This window comes from Euprymna scolopes, chromosome 23 (genome assembly GCF_053919585.1).
Source record: "Euprymna scolopes isolate OS-2025 chromosome 23, ASM5391958v1, whole genome shotgun sequence".
Lineage (NCBI taxonomy): Eukaryota > Metazoa > Mollusca > Cephalopoda > Sepiida > Sepiolidae > Euprymna > Euprymna scolopes.
Window position 1 is genome coordinate 8,976,506 of NC_136504.1, and position 22,873 is coordinate 8,999,378.

Consider the following 22,873-nt stretch of genomic DNA (forward strand, 5'->3'; position numbering starts at 1 on the left):
TTTCTCTTCTTTTTCTTCATCTTTTTCCTTCTTCTTTTAATTTATTATTTTTGTATTTGTTACTTTTTCTAAATTTCCTTCCTTTTTGATATTCCATGTTTTCGATTTCACCTTTATTCTGCATTATTTATTTGTTTTTGGTTATTTTGTGCATTGCTCGTTTTTCCTGCTTTTTCTTCTCCCTTCATTTGCTGTCGCATTCATAACGTTTCTCTATTACAACCTTTGCCATTTTAACTTCCGCTCCGTTAATCAACACCGGAAGTTCCTTCCACTGAATCGTTCAATTTTCTATGCATTTTAAATGGCGGCCTTTTCTTCATATTCCGCATTTTACTTGAAACATAAACAAAATAAAAAAACATTTCTTTAAGAGCGTAATCTTTAGAATTCGTATCACATATTTCCATAAACGCCTCCCATCTTCAAAAATATTTCTATGAATGTCTTTTTCATGATACAAAACGAATTTTGTATTCACTGCCAAAAAAATAAGGAAACACACACACCGTTATCTCACTATACATAAAGTTTAAGTGTGTGATAGTTGTGCAGAAGTTTAGCGAATCTACATAAATTCTAAAAGTTTATTCTCATGTAAACTTTACAGAGGACGACGATGAAAATATTTCGGAATAAGTGGACTAAGTAGCAGTACTTACTATAAGCGGGTTGAACCGCCTTCCTCTGAAGGACGGTGTTCCATGGAATATCAAATTCATAAGCAGTTTCTAGTCGCTTATGTATCTCTGTCAGCTGAGATAACGATGCTAGGATTTTCTTTTGTAGTTCTTGCGAGGAGGTTTCGACGTCCTCCTACATACTGCGCCTGCTATTAACAAATGGTCACACATCTGTTACTTACCAGGCACAACGTTGTTTAATTTATGTAATCTAACGAGAACCGGTGTGCCCACGTGGTCATCCCTATATATATTTAAAAAAGTCGCAATTATTCCCCTCTGGACAAAAATACAGTAGGCTTCAAAAAACAGATGCCACATACAAATGTCTTATGTCTAGTCTATTAGTCACTATCTTACGTAACTTTATTAAGACTTTTTTTAACACATTCAGGTGTTTAAATCGAATCCTAGATTACATCCGAGGAGCTACAGCATCACTATCGCATTGACTTACAGAGGAAGTAGTCCCGATTTTTACCCACTATCAATAAAGTCCTACCACCGCCACCAGTAAACACCGCAGATTGTTATACACAGAGTACGGATACTGTGGGTTTCACCTTCCGTAACTGATTCATAAACTCATAGCACATCCGTTAAATTCCTGTCCGCCGATTAAAACAATAATAAATTATCCCTGAAAACCTTCCGGCTTTTTTCATTGGCTTACACCAGAACAAACCCTTATTCCAGAATTTAATCCTATACACTAAAACGAACGATCAAGATACGATCCGACGTGGCGTCTACAGATATACGCTTACTTAGCCGCTGGGAATTAATTGCTTCTCTATCTCTCACTCTCTCTCTCTCTCTCTCTCTCCCTTTCCAAATGTGTTTTCCAGAGAGTGAGGGAGAAAAGAGAGATATCCGACCTCAGTATCGAACCGACCGAAACATAGATAGATAGATAAATAGATAAAGCACTTACTTAGCCACTCGAGACTAGATGCTTCTCTCTCACTCTCTCTCACACACACACACACTCTCTCTCTATGATTCTTTCTCTTTCTCTCTCTCCCTTTCTCTAAATGTATTTACCGAGAGAGAGAGAGAGAGTGAGAGAGAGAGACAGACAGAAAAAGGGAGACAGACAGACACAGAGCAAAAGTGACAGAGTGAGTTTACGGAACGTAAACGGAACGTTTTCACGCGTAAACAAATGAATAATATACATTAAGAGTCTTAGATAAAAATATTTTTTAGTTTAAAAATAGAACTTTTACACAAATAAACAATGGCATCTTTGCCGTATAGTTATACAGATAGTATTGAACCATGTTATTAAAAAAGGGGACACGTTGGGTTGACACCGGGATATATATATATATATATATATATATATATATATATATACTAGCAAAAGTACCCGTCGTTGACTGGGTTCCAAAGCAGCCTACAGTAAATGGACTCTGATTTATTAAAGTATGATAGGTTATGAAAAGGAAGGATTGTAAAGAGATAGCTTCGAATTTGGGGCTATCAAAACCAAAGCAAAATATGATGAAAGTAAAAATAAAATAGATAAACCCCATAATTTAGTATACCATACGTGTTCACACTGAAACACTTGTCACAAAATTCTGTGGATCTATATTAAAAAAACCTTGTTAAACTTTGTGACATATTTCCATAGTATGCAAACAAACACCCCATAATTTTATTATACCATATTTCTTCAAACTGAAACATAATTATCAAAGTATACTTAGGCAGATAGCTATGAAAAGTCTTTATTAAAGTTTGAGCCTATTTCCATTGTATAGAGGCCAGACGCGAACGCAGACTCCACAATTTTAATGAACCACCGTTCTGCCAGATCAAACATACCCATTCCCGTGTCTCGATACATCTTCTTTCATTATATGTAATCAGTTTTTTAAATAGTCAACCATATAGGAGCCTATTCGTGACCAGACACACACACATACACACACAGACATTCAGCTTTATATTATAAGATATATATATATATATATATATATATATATATATATATATATATATAGTAAACAACAGAAGTTTGTTTATATTTACGTGATTATTGAAACTGCATTTCTGTGATTAAAATTTAATTAAACTTAACCAAGTTGTTTAACAAATAAACCAATGAAATAATGCAAGATGAGGTTTTAAAATGATTACATGTGTTTTATTTTATATAATGACATCGAACAATATAAATAAAATGTTGGTTTTATTCTCGAAAGAAAATAATGAAAGCTGAAGTTTTATATTGAATTCTTGCGGAGACGAAGAAACAAGGAAGTAGTGTTTCCACGCACCATCATATACACCGAGAACAATATAAAATTTAAAATCATACCAAAATCTTATTTGTATTGTTCAATGTTTTTAATTTTAAATGATAAATTAAAACACATTAAATCATTTTAAATTTTATTTGTTATAAAACGTATTGTTTGTATTGCTCAATGTTTTAAAATTTAAACTATACAATAAAAATTTTAAACTATACAATAAAAATTTTAAATCATAAAATAAAACACAATAAATCCTTTTATTTGTTAAACAATGTGGTTTATCTATATACCGGTGTCGACCCAACGTGTCCCTTTTTATAACAGGTTAGGGGCAACTTGTACAACTAAATGGCAAAAACAGAACATTTACAAATCACGGATAAAATACTTTTTCATAAATAATCAATAAACAGCACTTTATCTCTACTTTTATCATAATTTTGAAGATATATTTTTTCTGGAATCCTTGAAATGCCATCTTGACATTTTTATAAAACTATTAACTTTGCTTGGGATTTTTTCAATTTTGTTTTAATTGCCTTTGCTATCGTCAAAATGTTTAGTTAAATGTACACGTCAAATCGTGTTTGTACTTATATTACATATTGCTTCTCTAAAGACTCAAAAGGCGACCACACAAAATGAAACAATGGTTCTTGAGGAAACGAAAACGAAAAGGCACTGATTTCTTTATTTGATACTTAGATTTTGACACGGACGTTCACAATATGCATAAGTACCATGTTTTCTTCAAATCTGAAATACAAATGAAAGGTTCTGTTTTCAGTTTGTTGGTGGAAAAAATACTTCTTTTCTTTTTACATAGGCGTCACCACTTATCAAGGCCGATCGGCCACTCAAGGATAAGGGTTAAAGAGTGTAGAGTAGTCAAAAGGACAATATAGTAATCAATAGTAATGGAAGTTCGGTAAATTTGTTAACTTAAGTGGAACGGCTCATCAGAAACTTGTTCACGTTGGACTTGAAGACAACCATATTATAGACAGCTGGAAAGCAGGAAAACGGAAGACAATTCCACAGGCGTGCAGTTCTAAGAAAGAAGCTTTGATCATGGAATCTATGTTTAGGTTTAGGCACAGATAAAGAGTGGGGAAAATTATTGATAATGTTTTCAGCTAGTCTAGTGTTTCTTGTGAAAGTTTGGCGAGGGGGGACCATAGATTGAAGCTCAGTCGAACATTTTCCATGAAAATAACGATAAAGCAGAGACAAACTCGCAACATCTCTTCTGTGAGATAGAGGTTGCAGCGAAGAGAAAAAGACATCTCCCACCAGGCCACGAAGTCTATTTTGAACCCTATCAAGGCAGGACAAGTCATTTCTAGCAGCTCCTGCCCATATGTGATAACAGTATTCCATCCTTGGACGTATCTGGCTCTTATATAGATAGAGAATTGCATCAGCAGTGAGATATCTACTGGATCGATAGAAGGATCCGACCATTTTTCCAGCGGCCTTAGCAACAGATTTGATGTACGTATTCCATTTAAGATCAGGAGTAAAGGTCAAGCCCAGAAGTCTGTCAAAACTTGAGGCCTCCCCAAGACGAGAGCCATTCATTTTAATTGATGCCAGATGGGTATCAGAACGTTGATGATGTAAAGATAAAAGCTTGGTTTTAGATGCATTAAAAGTAACCAGCCACTCCTTTCCCCATTGTACAACGTGATCAAGATCAGAGGAGAAAGAATCGGAGAGAACTTGGTCGTTTACTGTCTTAGATGTGCTACCATAGATGGAAGTGTCGTCAGCAAAAATGTCTACGAATGATGTAAGGATGTGATTTGGAAGATCATTAATGTAGATCAGGAAAAGAGTTGGGCCCACGATGGACCCCTGGATGGACCCCTGAGGGACTCCATCATTTATACTGTGAGCTTCTGATTTTTGCCCATCAACTACTACTCTTATGAACCTATCAGAGAGAAATGATTTAATAATTGAAAAGACATTTCCAGCTATACCATAGCTGGAGATCTTGTGAAGTAAACCTTTATGCCATACCCTATCAAAGGCCTTAGATATGTCAAGAGCAATTGCCCTAGAAAGGTTGCCTCTGTCGAGAGATTCGCTAATCCTATGAGATATAACTGTAAGCACATCTGCTGTAGATCTAGCAGAACGGAAACCATATTGTGGGTCACTAAGAAGGTTATTTTTGCTGAGATGGTTGATTACTTCTCTATTTAACACAGATTCCAGCAACTTACTCATGACGCACAGGAGACTTATTGGCCTGTACTGAGAGGGGGATGAACGATCACCTGAATTCTTAAATACAGGGCATACTGATGAGATTTTCCAGGGTGATGGGAAGCAATATCCCTTAAGACAATGTTTAAACAGTTTTGTAAGTATGGGTGCTAGTTCTGGTTGAAGTTTTTTGAGTACTATAATTGGAATACCGTCAGGGCCAGTTGCTGTACTGGAATCAAGGTTTTTGATTAGCTTGGCAACATCACATGCAGATATACTGATACAGGGGGAAATATTGGGGGTTGGCGGCCTTGGTCGCAAAGGGTAGAATTGGCTGCAAAGTTCTTGGCAAAGAGTTTGGCTTTGTCTGATGCTGACGAGATTAACTCAGGTCCATTGATGAACTTATAAAATAAAATAAATGATTTCGATTTAAAACTGTCCGATAAAACAACCACTGTAAAAGAGTAATAAAGGACGCATGAGAGTTGTATGCTCAGTCCGTCAAGTCCAAGGTAGCTGAGCAGCGGCTAGGTTCTCGCCAATTTTGGCAGATAACAAACAGGATCCTGAATAGAAGTTAGTGCTTTAACTCAACCATTATCAATGGACCTTAAGTAATCTTGTCAGCATTATACAAAGCAAACCTTTTTGCCAAAAATTTTGCAGCTAATTCTACCCTATGCGATTAGGGCCTCCAACACCCTGTGTCTGAAAACACGCTATGCAATATACAAATATATGTGCGTAAATTAGCCAAGCTAATCAAAAACCTTGATTCCAGTAAAGCAACTGGCTCAGATTGCATTCCTATTATAGTGCTAAAAAGGCTTCAACCAGAACTAGCTCCCATACTTATAAAGCTGTTTAAGCGTTGTCTTAATGAGAATTGCTTATCAACATCTTGGAAAACGTCATCTCGTATTTAAAAATTCAGGTGACCGGTCATCTCCCTCTCAATACAGACCAATAAGTCTCCTGTGCGCCATGAGTAAGTTACTGGAATATGTGTGAAATAGGGAAGTAGTCAACCACCACGACAAAAACAAAAACACTCTCAGTGACATGCAATATGGTTTCCGTTCTGCTGGATTAACAGCAGGTGTGCTAACAGTTACATCTAATAGGATTAGCCAATCTCTCGACGGAGGCTTTCTTTTCTATGGCAATTGCTCTGACATATCAAAGACCTCTGATAGGGTATGGCATAAAGATCTACTCCGCATAGCTGGGAATGTATTTCAATTATTAAATCATTTCTCTCTGATAGGTTCATAAGAGTAGTGCTTGGTGTGAAGAGATAAGAAGTTCACAGTATTAATGCTGGAGTCCATCAGGGGTCCATTCTCGGTTCAACTCTTATCTTGATCTGCATCAATGATCTTCCAAATCACATCCTAAGATTATTCGTAGACATTTATGCTGACGGCAATACCATGTCAACACTTAAAAGGCCGTAAACGATCAAGTTCACTTTGATTCTTTCTCCTCTGATCTTGATCACGTAGTGCAATGGGGAAAGAGATGGCTGCTTAATGTTAGTGTATCTAAGACTAAGCTCCTATCTACCCATAATCAACGCTATACTCCCCGTCTGGCATCCAAACCGATAATAATCAAGACGAACACAGTGGTATTTTAATGTGTATTAACTAATGTATGTTATAAAAACATACGCCCGTATTTGGAGCCCATAACTGCTACGAATCGCTGCTACGACGTTAATATATAACTGTTTATTTATATCTGGATAAACTCATTATTCTGTAAATGAATATCAGCTTATCCCATAACAGGCAATATCTTCTAAACAATCAAAGTCTCTGTCTCGGATAGGTCAATAAAACGTTTTGGAAATAGACACACCGTCATAGAATGACTTTGAATCATTTCTGTCAAAATCTTATTGGGGGGAGGTAGCCTGTTTGAAGCCCCATGCCTCTTTCATCGATTTTAGGGCTTTCTGAACTTGGGATTTACACTTAGTGTATTTCTTCTTTTTACCTGAGGAGTTCTTATCTTCTATCTATGCCTTATGACAACTGTGTACTCTTTGAATAAGTTCCTGTGCTTCATCATTGGTGTCATCAAACCAGTCCTTGTAGACCAAGTACCTCAAGAGATGTGACATGTGTAACCTCCCGCAAAGCCTTCCAGGATGATTCAATGTAAGAAGTTATGTTCAATGAGGTAAGTGATGCGTCCATACTTTTTGCAAGTTTTGACCGTTCTTCAACACATTTAAGGGAAAATGTATTTATGCGTGTTGACACTTGACACTTTTTCATCTGTTGGCGAGGTTTAGTTTCTTTTTTACCACTCCAGAAAAAATCGTATCCACTTTTCACTTCAGACATTTGTGACACACCTGCACGACGAGTTTCGCTAAGAGCCGCCATTCCACTATTATATTTTATCAGTTCATGAGGTCTGTTTTTCGCTCTGGCGTTGAGTCGCTATCTTGACATGTGCGTAGATTCCAAGACCCAAGATAAAAATTGTTCTACATTGTTTTGTTTCGACTGCAATATTGGGTACCCAGATAGATGCAGTGCGCTGCCAAGGTTGATGGTGGGCATGCAATGTTTAAGGCAATTTTTCTTGTCTCCATCGCAACCTGGGGAAAGCAATGCTAGCCCTAAAAAGGCCTGCTTTGTCACTGAAGGGGGACACGACCAGCACAATTGCTCAGTTTTTTTTTCTGCTGAGCGGCCATCACCCATCAGTCTGCCACTGTGCAGTTATCCAGCTAGCGACTCCCAGCAATATCCTTTGCCTGTCCCGATTGCTTTACCACTGTCGCCAGCGGACTATTTTCCTTAGTGGACAATGATACTTAACAAAAAAAAACAAGCTATCAAGTTAAGTTGTGAGGAACATGGTTTGATTTAAATGGTGAAGGCTTCTGTAGAATCATCCAAACTTTTTGGAACCGCTGATAGCACGAAGTCGGTGCAAAAGTTTACCACAGAAAGCGAAAACAACAGAATCAGGTGTTACATCAGAGTTTTCCTTTTCTTAGATGCATGTCTTAATAGGGCTGCATCTCGCCCAGTTGTCCGAACACACCTCCAGACACTATACTGAATATTTCCTTGTCCCAGCGCATATATACGTACATACATACATACATACATACATATATATATATATATATATATATATATATATATTTAAATGTATAGAAGGTCAGAAAAACATTGGTACCGCCGGTTTCAAGCCTAACATAAGGCCGACCAGTTAGGCTTGAAACCGGCGGTACCAATGTTTTTCTGACCTTCTGTACATTTAAATGAATAAATATTAAGCTCTTATATCGAAAAAAAGATTTTTTCTTTGTAATCGAGCACTTTGTTGGAATTCTTTCCCCCAAAACGGTAAATATATATATATATATATATATATATATATATATATATATATATATATATATATATATATAGGGGGGACAGGCCGAGAGTTCCGCTTGCGATTTAAAAACCACAAACAAACAATTAGGGGCAAACCTAAAACATGCAATAGCAATGCACTACATCGTCCCGGACCACAGCATAGATAACATAAAATGCATCCTTACAGCCTCCAACTTTCGGATACAGCAAAAATGAAGACAACAAGAAAAGAAACTCATTCTGGGACTTAACACCCATATTTCTGGTCTCAATAAAGATTTGGACCGCTAAATGAGTATATTTTTATTAAAGCTAAATTAACCAAAGACCTTTTCATACATGGGGCAGAGTAAATATACACGGTGGAAGAACGGCTTATCATTCCTCACAAGGTGTTTGTTTTTGCTTTGTTAGTTGTTTTTTTTTTAGTTTCCACATATTTTAATTATTTAAGTCTATTATCCGAGAACGTGTATATATGGGTGCGTGATTCATTCCGCCTCACAACCCAATATACTATAGTACCCCACTCTGAAGATATACGGGATTAAGTTTATTATTATTAATTTTATTATTATTATTATTATTATTATTATTATTATTTTTATTGCTGTTGTTGTTGTTGTTGTTGTTGCTGCTGCTGCTGCTGCAGTATATATATATATATATATATATATATATATATATATATATATATATATATATATATATATAAATTTCAGTTTTATTTCCAACATTAAATGTTATTAATCTCTGATTTCTCTAACCGGTGTATCGAGTTTCCAATATATATGATGGCTTCTAATTTAAAAACAATCCTTTTCCCTTACATCTGTCATTTTATGTATGTATGTATGTATGTATGTATGTATGTATGTATGTATGTATGTATGTATATGTAGGAGAAGGAAAACTCTGGTATAAAGCCTGCGATGGCTGCTGCATCCAATGATGCCGATTTGCTCTTCTTTTGGGATCAATGTGGCAGTTGTTTAGGGAGTGGGATTGTCTCGGTGCAAAGTCTTTCCCCACTATAACAATCCTCATGCACAGGCATTGCTTGATATGAATTAGATACACTTTTTACCATCTCGTGTATCTTGATAGTGGGGAAAAAAAAGAAAGGAAAAAGGCTGGTTGTAGCCTAAAACGGCAAAACATTCAATGAAGTTGGCAAATATGATTATGAACGTAAATGGCAATAAGGAACTGGAATTTCAAGGGCCTGGTCAGGCAGGTGTTTCAGGGCTCTACAGCCTGGACCCGGCCGTCATGCTATTGCGATGAAATATATGACAATGACCATCGGCTGTTGGAATGTGCGGACGTTTCTTGACTTATCGTCAACAATAACGCGTTCAGAGCGTAGATCTGCTCTTATATCTAAGCGACTTCAACGTTATGACATGGACATAGTTTCTCTGTCTGAGACCAGGCTGGCTGATGAGGGACAGTTTTCTGAGTTTGCTGAGGCCTACACAATTTTCTGGAGTAGTAGAGCAGATGGATGTAAGAGGGAATCATGCGTGGCTTTTGCTATAAAGTCATCAATTCTTTCTAGCCTGGGAGAACTTCCCTGTGGTGTGAGTGACCGGATCATGATTATGAGGTTACCTCTGGTAAATAATCGTTATACAACTTTTTTGGGTGTTTATGCACCCACTATGGATGCAACAGAAGATGAAAAGATTGCTTTCTACCTTGCTTTGTGTAGTGTAGTTAGACGCATTCCCTCTGGTGATAAGATTCTTGGAGATTTTAATACTAGGCCGGGAAGAGATTTTTAAACCTGGGATGTGCTGGGTAAACACTGAGTGGGCAAGTGTAATAGCAATGGTCTGATGTTGTTGCAGTTTTGTTTAGAGATGGGTTTTAAAATCGGTAACACCATGTTTTAACAGAAGGACAAATACAAGACGAACTGGATGCATTCTGGTTCCAAACAATGACACATGATAGAGTATGTGTTAGTCAGGAAACGTGAGATGAGGAATATCTGCAGTGTTCGTGTCATGCGTGGTGCAGAGTGCTGGACCGACCATCGGTTGATCCGTGCAAAGATTAAGTGTGTTGTGAAGCCCAAGGTTAGGGGAGCTAGTGTGGCTATCCCAAAGCGACTTAATATTGCCCGTCTAAGGGACAATATTGTGAGGGAGAAACTAGTTAAGGAGATGGAAGAGATTGATTGTGAAAACACTTGGTCTGCTTTTAAGGAATCTGTCTATGAGGTATGTGAGAGAGTATTAGGTTATTATGAGCGTTGGTTCAATGAGAATAATACTGAAATTCAGGCTCTGCTTGATACAAAGGTCAGGGCATTGCACGCTTATCTCGGGGGTGGTTTGACGGATGGTGAGCAAGATCGATTGAGGGACAAATTTAAGGAAATCAAGTACGAGATGCAGAGGAGGTTGCGTAAAATGCAGGATGAATGGTGGAGGAAGAAAGCTGAGGAAATACAGCTCGCCTCGGATTCGAACAACACCAAGGTCTTATACAGCCTACTGTGTGCGGTTTACGGACCATCCAGATCACCTATCACTGCTCTGCGCTTGACGGATGGTGGGGATCTTCTCCAAGACCCTACCGACACTCTTCATAGACGGAGGGAGCATTTCGATGACCTCCTGAACAGACCTTCTTACTTTGATTAGAAGTGTGTTAGGTCGATTCCTAGCTATCCGGTCAAGGATATCTTTGCAGAGGTTCCTTCTCTCCAGGAGATTGAAGCAGTTGTCCATAAGCTGAACAATGGAAAGTCTCCTGACCCGAATCGTTTGTATGCGGAGATTTTTAAATGTTCTGGACCCAAGATGATGCAACGCTTAGAGGACTTGTTGCAGACTGCTTCGCGGGATGAGTGTATTCCTCATGATTGGTGGGATGCATTGATGGTAGGTCTATACAACAGGAAGGGTAGAAGAGATGAATGTGGAAATTATCGGGTCATCTATTTACTGTCAGTAGTCGGTAAGGTGCTCTGTAGGATCATGCTAGACAGAATGCTGGAGCACATTGCTGACGATGTTTTGCCTGAGTCGCAGTATGGTTTCAGAAGTAGTCGAGGGACAGTGGATATGATTTTTACAGCCAGGCAACTACAGGAGAAATTTATAGAACAGCAAAAAGGACTGTATCAGGTGTTGATCGATTCAACAAAGGCATTTGATACAGCCAATAGTGATGCTTTGTGGGAGATTCTGAAAAGCTTTGCTCTCCTGACAAGTTTGTAACCATCTTAAAGCTCTTCGACGATGATATGAAGGCTGTGATCAACGTTGAGGGAAAGCTGGCTGATCCTATCTCAGTAGAAAATGGTGTTAAGCAGGGAGACATTCCAGCACCCTCACTGTTTGCGTTGTCTTTCACCATGGTCTTTCGGATGGCATTTGGCGGGTGCTCGGATGGTGTCTATATTCGTTACCGAACTGGAGGTTGTTCAACATTAGGCGCTTCAATGCAAGTACGAAGGTACTCACCAACACGATTCGTGACTTGCTCTATGCGGATGACTGTGATCTGGTGGCTCATACGGTGACTGATATGCAGCATCTTGTGGACGCCTTTGCGGTTGCCTGCAGTGCATTGGGCCTGACCATCAATCTGAAAAAAAACTGTCTTAATTTATCAACCTGCTCCGGGCATGCCATACTATGAGCCATCAGTTTATATCTGTGGGTCAAGGATAGCGGTTGTCACTAAGTTTGTATACTTGGGTAGCACACTGAGTATGTCCGGTGCCCTGGATGACGAGCTATCGTTACGGATCGGCAGGGCAAGTGATTCCTTCGGAAAGTTGGACGGGCATTTGTGGAGACGTTATGGGATCTTGCTGACAACTAAGATTAAGGTTTATGCCGCATGTGTTCTCTCTACTCTTCCATATGCTTGTGAAACTTAGACAACATACAGGGAGCATTTGAGACGTCTCGATCAGTTTCACCAGATGTGTCTACGACGTATCTTAGGTGTGGGTTGGCAGATGTATGTCAGTGATGTGGAGGTGCTTGAACGGACCCAATGCCTTAGCATTGAGGCTCACGTTATCAAGCATAGACTGAGATGGAGTGGACATATGGAGAGGATGTTAGACAGTCGACTTCCCAAACAACTCCTTTATGGCGTGCTCGCCGAGGGAAGACGTCTGGCTCAAAAACCTATATTGAGATCCAAGGATTGTTTAAGATCCACCTGAAAAAGTGTGAAATTGATGAAAGAATGCGAGTGTGTACGTGATGTGCGTATGTGGCCAATTCAATGTTTTATGAAAGACTTGGCTTTGAACAGAAGTGACACAAGTTGCTGACCATTTCAAGTCTAACATGTTGGAAGGGTCGTATTCAAATAGAGCTTAACCTTATTAGCTACACCGGTGCCCCTTCTGCTGCTAACCCTGTCCACCCTTCACTCACGTTTCCATCATTCACACTGAGGAAGATCGAAGGATCGGTCAAAAATTATGTATCTTCGAAAGAAACATTTTCGTTGTTTTTTCGAAAGACATTTTGTATTCCTACACGTCAAAACATAGGAAATAAATACAGAAAAGATATAAACATTCATATATATTTTTCGTATGACTTTTTACAATACATACATATACATACATATATATATATATATATATATATATATATATATATATATATACATATATATATATATATGTATTGTATTGGTAGTAATTATTTGTTTGTTTAAAACAAAATATATGAGTGTGTCACCCAAAAGAGTGCTCAATGTTTAGACAGAGCCAAAATAAGTGAATTTAGTTTACAAACAAATGGCTACACATAAGCATACATGTTTCAGCGAAAACCCAGTAAGGGAATCGCTTCGTCAGGCCAAGGACAACTCTGACTGTTTCAACTCAAACATTGCCTATTTATAACTAGGACTACATCATATTTAAGTGTAAAGGGGGAGACAGGACCTAAAGAGAAAGTATATACATTAAAATGTGATCATCCATTATGTTAATTATATTAATTCATTTATTTTTTATTATTTTCTTTAATTGATAGTGCGTCAAGAGTTTCAAGTAGAGTTCAATATTATCAGTAAATTCCTAGTTCAGTAGGTAAGTTGTGTAGAATAGGAACCCAAGTTTTAAAAAAGGGAGCGGCTGTATTCAACTGTAATATGTACATCATAAGTATAATTATATATTAACATTAATATTAATCAGTTAAAATATATAGTTATGTGAATAATTCATTAGGCCACTAACGTTTAAAATAAAATTAATAGTTTACTTTTTTGAAAAAAGTTTACGATGTAATGAATAATTAACGAAATAATGTCAGTTATATTATTCCTGCAAGCATTTTCAGATACATACGCTTAAAAAATTATAAAACGCCTAAGTTTGTAAATAATATTTTTATAGTTTTTTCCAGTTTCCCACGCCCCTTTTATCCTTTTCCCATAATTAATTTTATTCTATACTGAAACTATTCTAAACGTTAATTATTTTAAACATTTGTATTTTAATATTAAATAATCATACCTTATACCTAATAAGTTAAATTTTAAAAATATTTTTTATTTTTTATTTTATTTATCTTTAATCGTAATGTAGTTATCTTAATTATACTTTTCATAATCGTTTAACGTAGGTTTTAATGGTCACCTCATCGAGCCTAATTTATTTTATTTTTATACTTTAATCACCTATTTTTATACGTAATTTTTGAAACGTTAGAATTTACAAAAGTAATATTATACGGAAACTAGTTTATTTACACGTTAACCATTTATTTTATACGTAAGTTTTTTTTAACGTTAGCATTTACAATGAATAATATAACTGACATTATTTCGTTAATTATTCATTACATCGTAAAAATTTTTCAAAAAACGTAAACTATTTATTTTATTTTAAACGTTAGTGGCCTAATGAATTATTCACATAACTATATATTTTAACTGATTAATATTAATGTTAATATATAATTATACTTATGATGTACATATTACAGTTGAATACAGCCGTTCCCTTTTTAAAACTTGGGTTCCTATTCTACACAATTTACCTACTAAACTAGGAATTTACTGATAATATTGAACTCTACTTGAAACTCTTGGCGCACTATAAATTAAAGAAAATAAATAAATTAATATAATTAACATAATGGATGATCACATTTTAATGTATATACTTTCTCTTTAGGTCCTGTCTCCCCCTTTACACTTAAATATGATGTAGTCCTAGTTATAAATAGGCAATGTTTGAGTTGAAACAGCCAGAGTTGTCCTTGGCCTGACGAAGCGATTGCCTTACTGGGTTTTCGCTGAAACATGTATGCTTATGTGTAGCCATTTGTTTGTAAACTGAATTCACTTATATATATATATATATATATATATATATATATATATATATATATATATATATATATATTGTATTGGTAGTAATCATTTGTTTGTTTAAAACAAAATATATAAGTGTGTCACCCAAAAGAGTGCTCAATGTTTAGACAGAGCCAAAATAAGTGAATCTAGTTTACAAACAAATAGCTACACATAAGCATACATGTTTCAGCGAAAACCCAGTAAGGGAATCGCTTCGTAGGCCAAGGACAACTCAGAGTTGTGTGTGTATGTGTGGGCGTGTGGTCACATATGCACACACGCACATATATATATATATATATTGATTGATTGATTTTATTATCGTTTTATCTTTTTAGTTACACATGTTTCCGTTTTATGTTTAGTTATACATGTTTCCATTAACTTCATCAGACGAATCTGACAAAGTTACTGGATCGTTGATACGATTCAGTAGCGGAAACATGTGTAACTAAACAGATAAAACGGTAATAAAATCTACATTGCTCTGCAATAGTATTGAGCACCTTCTTAAAGTTTTTACTATTTATATATTATATATATATGCGCATGCTGATATATGTACAAAAGTTATTGTATGTGATTAATTGGTTATTTGAAATGTTATAGTTTTCTAAAAGTTCAATTAGAAACATAGAAAAAGAAAAGTAATGCATTTTTCTTTTTATGTTTGGGAATATGCGCGTGAAAATGCAGGCACTTGCATCTTTGTTGCTTCCTGTCAGTAACAAAACATCTGAATATTATTTAAATCATGACATGACTCCGAAAAGCGCAACTGAAAAGGAGAAAAAACACCAGTGACTGCTTCAGAAAACAACGACGTTAGATAAAGTCGGTATAAACAAGATCCATAGAAAACAGCAGATATAGTGTTCGACTTAATGCTGGTTTTAGCGGATATAATCAACATATGGGTCACAGTGGTTGTGGTTAATGAGACGAACTTTAATCCTGGTTGTGTCAAGTTCGAACCCAGTTCATTCCACAAAAACACTTTCATCAAACCAACCCGTGACCTAAAATAAACTTGTATTTTGTCATGTTGTTCTCATTCTTTAATTTGGTAGTTTTATTAGCAGTATATATATATATATATATATATATATATATATATATATATATATATATATATATATATATATATATATATATACTTGGTTAACCATTTATTAGCAATAGGTACGCAAGAAAATCATAGCACTTACGTAATTAATTCTGAGTTTCATCGGACACTTTTGAAATTGCCGACCATTAACGAACTTCACCAAACAATAGAAAAGTGTTTGTTTTTCTTTAATTTAATTTAACTTTAACCCTAACCTAGCCTTAAACTAACTTTAATATATTTATTTGCTTCTCCACCAAAGCAAATTAGGCACAAGGCCGTTTTTAATGTGGGGTAAAAACCAGCTCCCCTAAAAGTAGGCAAAGAGGGGGCACTCTGGTTACCAAAAATAATAATTGTCCCAGTATAGAGTGTTTCTCCTCCATTGACTGGTACAAATTATCTTAAGTGCAGCAGCTGCAGAACAGGGACTACACTTTGATCCCGGTCCGAAGGCCAAGAACATCATGAACAAAGTTTCAGTTGTAAAGTCGATTAAACGGGGCTGGTATCGTGTAGAAGCCTTGGAACTTGATTCGGCTTTCTCTGTTCAGAAACGGAAGTGCTTACGTCACAACAGTAAATTTCGTGATACCTGTTTCTACTGTTACAGCATTCATAGCATGAACTAAACCTCTACTGCCATTGTAAATAATTGTTTTTTTTTCTTCTGTGTACCTATAATTGAATATGATATGAATAGAGTTTTTTTGCAATAACTTTATATCTGTAGAACACATTACTGTTTGTTTTTTTCAGACTATCACATGGTCGACATTAAGTTTAATGCCATAAAATACCTTTCGGTTCGATTTTCTCATAGGATTAATCTTTTCAATGGGCAATTTCATTCACTTTTATCTTCAAGTGGTTTTTGGCCTTTATAAGTTAGTATATATTATTAGTATTACAGTACTTATTATTACAAGTCATTTATTATCGTAACTCTTCCGTCCTGACACCAGCTTAAAAGTCTGTCGCTTTTGCTCCACTATACGCCAGCCGTAGACAGCCATTTCTTATATGTCCATCTTATTCAAGCACACTCTTTCTTCCGACCGTACGCTGGCCACAGCCAGGCCATTCTCGCATTCAATTTACACGTCCGTCTCTTTCGGCGTCGACTTTCTCTCTGTATCACGTGGTGTCCTTTTTTTCTTTTTCTTCAGACGCCAGATCACGCACACTTCCTAATTTGCATACGCATTCAAACTCTGCTTCTGCTGCTAATATAATCGCTTGATATCCGTGCTGCTGATATTTTCATACGCGTTCATACGCGCTCTGTTACATTCTTATTATAAACATAGAGACACATAATCTACATTATAATAATGTAACAATTACAAAATAAGCGTTTAATTTTGTTTTTAATGACATAGCTGTAGGCGTTTTCATTAGAATAATGATAATCAATTATACGGAGTTGAGATTTGATTTCAAGAAATCCTACCATTTCAACATTGGTTCGAATGATAATATTTCTGTTTTAGACGATAAACTGAGTGATATTCCAGTTTTCGTTTGAATAAACCATTTTCGTTATAAAAGCGCTTGGAATGGTTGAGAATATTGCAGACATTTTTCTATTTAATTGTGATGATTTGATTCGGAGGCATTTGCAGCCGCAGGTGGCACAACGATGGAACTCAAGGTTAATGGGAGGGATGCAACGATGGCTAAAAAGTGATCGTCGGGTTATGAGGTTTTTAAAATAGAGACCCAGCTGGTGTGGGTTGCCCCGGGCCAAGCAATTGAAAAAGGAGAAAAAGTGAAGATTTGGGAATATTTAATTGGTTATGGACGCGAGAAGAAGAAAAAAAGATAGAAAATACAAAAATAAGAAAGCGGATACGGAAAAGGGGAGAAAGAAATAAAGGGGAGGGAAGAAATAAAAGAAGGAAAAATGAGATGAAAAGGAAAAAGGAGGAATGTAAAGGGCAGAGTAGAGGGAAGAGGAGAAGAACTAAAGGGGAAAGAGATAGAACAGAAGAGGAAAAAGAAGAAAAGAAAAAAAAGAAAAAAGAAAGAAGCTTACGTCCATTAAACCTTATCTTCGAGTGACCCTTGGGCCTTGATAATTGGTGATCCTCAAATGAAAAAAAAGAAAAGAAAAGAAGATTTAGAAGTAGACGAAGAAGGAAAAAAGAGAGGGAAGAAAGAAGAAAAGGAGGAAAACGGAAAACAGAAAATAATTTAGGTGAACGAAGAGTGGCAAGAAGAAAAAGAAGAAGAAAAGAAGAAGAAGAAGAAGAAGAAGAGAGGGCGGCAAGAGAAAGAAAAAAGAAGAATGAGGAAAAAAAAAAGAAAAGAAAAGAAGATTTAGAAGTAGACGAAGAAGGAAAAAAGAGAGGGAAGAAAGAAGAAAAGGAGGAAAACAGAAAATAATTTAGGTGAACGAAGAGTGGCAAGAAGAAAAAGAAGAAGAAAAGAAGAAGAAGAAGAAGAAGAAGAAGAAGAAGAAGAAGAAGAGAGGGCGGCAAGAGAAAGAAAAAAGAAGAATGAGGAAAAAAAAAAGGTGGAAAGGAGAAGATGAAAGAAGACGAGGAAAAAGTAGTAATACCATTAGTAGTAGTAGTAGTAGTAGTAGTAGTAGTAGTAGTAGTAGTAGTAGTAGTAGGAGGAGGAGGAGGAGGAGGAGGAGGAGAGGAAGAAAAAAAACGAAGAAAATAAGAAAAGCGAAGAATTAGTGATTCCAAAGTAAAAAAAATAAAACGACGCAAAATAACATTTTTTTTCACGTGTGAACAACGCGTGAATGATTGTCGTGTGCTGAAAGAAGGAAAGAACGGAAGTAGGAGGAGATGAAGAACATAAAAGGAGAAGAAGTGGAAGGAGGAAATGGCGACGAAGAAGAAGAAGAAGAGGGAAGTAGTAGTAGTAGTAGTAGTAGTAGTAGTAGTAGTAGTAGCAATTTTAGTAAAAGAAGAATAAAATAAAAAATCTATTGATCAAGATCTCGTATGCCTGTGTTTTTCACACAAACGTAACTTTGATAAATACACATTGAATAATACTGTTTATTTACTAATAATCAACCACGTATTAAAATCAAATAATTAAATACAAAAACAAATCAAATAATCAAATACAAAAATGGATGATCAAAAGTTTATCTGAAATAAACTTGTAAACCAAAAAGGTTTTCGATTGTTTTGTCTAAACACTCCAACGGTCAACGCTGTATAATTAAAGCTGCTATTAAATTAAAAATGTTTAAATATAATCGATGTGTCAAAACAAAATCAGTTTCATTTGGAACAGATTTTATTTCTAGTAGAAGTTCGCGTGTATACACCTCTTCCCCTTAAGATGCACCACAACCACCTCCATTGTTTGGGATAGCTATGGAGATTTTTAAAAGAGTAACAAGCTTCCATGTGTAACAGAGTATAGCGGCTATTTGCAAATGCCGAGCTGTGTGCGAAGTGACGTCACTGTAAGGAAAAAGGTAGACTATAAAAAGAACGTGTGCACAGACCGTTGAACAAAGCTTCTTTCTTAGAAGTGCACGCCTGTGGAACTCTTTTCCGTTTGCCTGTTTGCCACCTGACTACAACCTGGATGTCTTCAAGTCCAACGTAAACAAATTCCTGATGAACCGTCCCCTTAAGTAAGACCCTTTATCAGATCTCCAATTCTTACGACCACTACGATACTCTCCCATTGATTACTGTACACGCAATAACCCTTATCCCCGAGTGGCTTCCGGGCCTTGATAAGTGGTGACCTCCATGTAATATATATATATATATATATATATATATATATATATGTATATGAAGAGAGAGATATAATAATAATAATAATAATAATAAGAAGAAGAAGAAGAAGAAGAAGAAGAAGAAGAAGAAAATTTTTATGAAAATGCCACAAATTAAATTAAAAATGACATTTTCGGCTTTTTTTGGAGCAACAATTTGAGCCCAATTATGCGTCCTTATTTATTTCCTCCCCACGAGGGCTGTATAGAACGAAAGGTTCGATTTTTAATATGTGGGAACTCAAACTCCCTTAAAATAAGTATTTTAAGTTGGAAGCTAGCATTTTTAAAACATGCCTCAGTCTATAAGGATTTCCACTTCACTGCTTTTCGAGGACGGAACAAATGAAGTGCAGAATCATCAAGCTGTTAGTGCTATTAATCATTAGCAGTGCCACCTGGTGTTTCCCAGGAGAATAAATTATTTCATTTCTGTTTCGCTTTTCTTTTCAAACCAAATTTATTTTATTTGGAGCTTCTTCGGAATAAGAAAAAAATTCGAAAATCATAAAAATGAATTTCAATTAAAATGCAATGTTATCTACTTAATTGTCATGTCGTAAATGGTAACATATTACTTCATAATTTGCATAAAACATGTATTTTTACGATTTCATAATCTATCGATCCGCCATTGAATGTAACTTTAACACGGGAAATAACTCATAGTTTATATTTATTATTCGAGTAAAACTCGTGCTTTATTTCCAAAACTATTTTCATTAATAATTAATTTTTTAATCTATAATATTTCGTAATTTTTGGATAGTTGGGGAGTTAATCTCGATAAGACAGTTAAATATATAACATTGGTTTTAACTGAAATTCAATATTTCGGTTTTCGTTTATCGTTCTTATTTCTTGACATTTTTTAATTCTTTGCATATTTTTAATCCCAAAAAGAGGAAAGATGCCATTATAAAATGTTTATTGTATTCAGGATCCATTATTTAGAGACTGAAAACATCTGCTGATTAGATTGACGTGTGGGAGTAGAGTTAGGGTTAAGGGATAACTCTACTGCAATAGTGTGAAAGTTTAATGTCGGCTTAACATTGTGAAAATGGCTCATTTATTAAACAAAAACAATGATGAACGCTGATTGGCTGCAGGGGAAAATATAGTGGAGGTACGTCATTGAAGCGGAAAGCAATGCTAATTGGCTTTTTTTTTCGGCTTGTGACTGTTAATGACATTAAAACCTGGCAAAGTCATATTCAATTTATAAAAACAAAAAAATCATTGCATCCCTCTGCCTCCAGTTAATCAATTATTTTTACTAAGGTGTCATTAAATATTAAGGCCCAACGGCGATTCTAGTAGACAGCGGTGTGTGTAAAAAGGAATGTCGACATTTTAGATGTGTGATACTCTCGACGTCCATCAAAGTGTTTAGTAGTGAAAAAAATAGAGGATAAAAATATAGCAAAAATAGAAAATAAGTTTACCAGCAGAACAATAAAGACGAAGTTTTTCACAAATGCACACTGAAGAGAACTAAAATGGAATTGTAAATCACGGTGCGATCGTAGTGGGAAGAAAATGACAGAACAATTGAGGTTAATGTGTTTTAGGTTAATTTTAGGTGTGGCAATGAGTTTTGCGACAGTTAGGGATTGTTTGCGGACGGTATTAGGTTGACGACAGTGACGGTTGAAAACGGAGTTCAGTTTTGGGAAGTTAACGACTCTGAAATCTTCTGAGATGGATCGAACATGTTGGAGTTGTTGTTGAATGAAACTGGATGGGGACGGAGAAAAGGTCGCTCGGGACTGACACGAAGTTGTGGGTTCCTCTTTCTACATTACATGACGATATCACACACACACACACACACACACACACACACACATGCATACACACGAACACACACACGCACACATACGCGCGCGCAGATTAACTGATTTACATAAAGGTTCATCTTTTGTAGTTTAATTGTACCGGAATCACGAAAATGATTGGCTTACAGATGCAAAATTTTGTAAACTATATGTAAATTATTTTTTTTATTTCTTCTTTTCTGCTCGTGACCAACTAAAAGCAAACCGAATTATTAAGTTAAGCAACGTTGAGCCTGGTCACTACCAGATGCGTGGCCAATTGAGAATACTAGGCGCTGTATATGAGAATATGTCAAAACATTTTCTGCAAAATCTAATATCGTCATCAACATAAAAACGACTGATGAACACGATATCCCATGAAACTCCCTCTTTCGGATGAAACCGGTTCAACGCGTTTATTACGGTACCCTATCATTTGATGTCTTTTTGCTTGAGTGATTCAATCGCTTCACATGCTCCAGCACCACGTTCAGGGTGGTATTTATACTAAGGTGTCGCCGGTTATTGATGCCCAGGAGTCACTGACGGATAATGAAATTGTCAGTTCGCGATGAACAACATCTTGAGAGGATTCGAAATAATGCGTGAAAGTCGGTAAAATGTGAGACCAACGAGAATTATTTCATGTTAAGCTTAAAAACAATGATGTTATAGTAAGCTGGGAAGTAACCTTGTATAATTGTTTTCCACGGATGAGATTTTCGGAAAGAAACTTTGTTCATGAAAGTTTAATTTTAAAGCAGTGGGAAAAAGGGAACTTCTTGTCATTTTGTCTCCTCATTATATGCACTAAGGCAGTTAAATCTTATAGAGACCGAAAAGGCGTTGATAATTCAACGTGTATTACAGATTAAAATACACAATAAAAATGATGAAAAATTCTTTAGTATTCCGGGTAAGCATGATATTTGATGAAATTTCCTGATATATGCATATTGGTTTTGAAAAAGGACATTTTATGATTGATGACAGGTTTATATATATATATATATATATATATATATATATATATATATATATATATATATAAGAGCAAATAGTTAATAAAACATGTTAAAAAACACTTTGAAAAAGACTTAAAAACATATTTAATCTGAAAAGGAACCAAGTGGATAGTCCTTAATCCGCGGATGTCGAAGAAATACTTTCTTTCTCATCAGAGGGTAGGAATTAGCAAAATGCGGGATCGGATTTTGCATACAAAAGTATTTGATGAAACTGCAAATAAGTCAAAGATCTTACTTG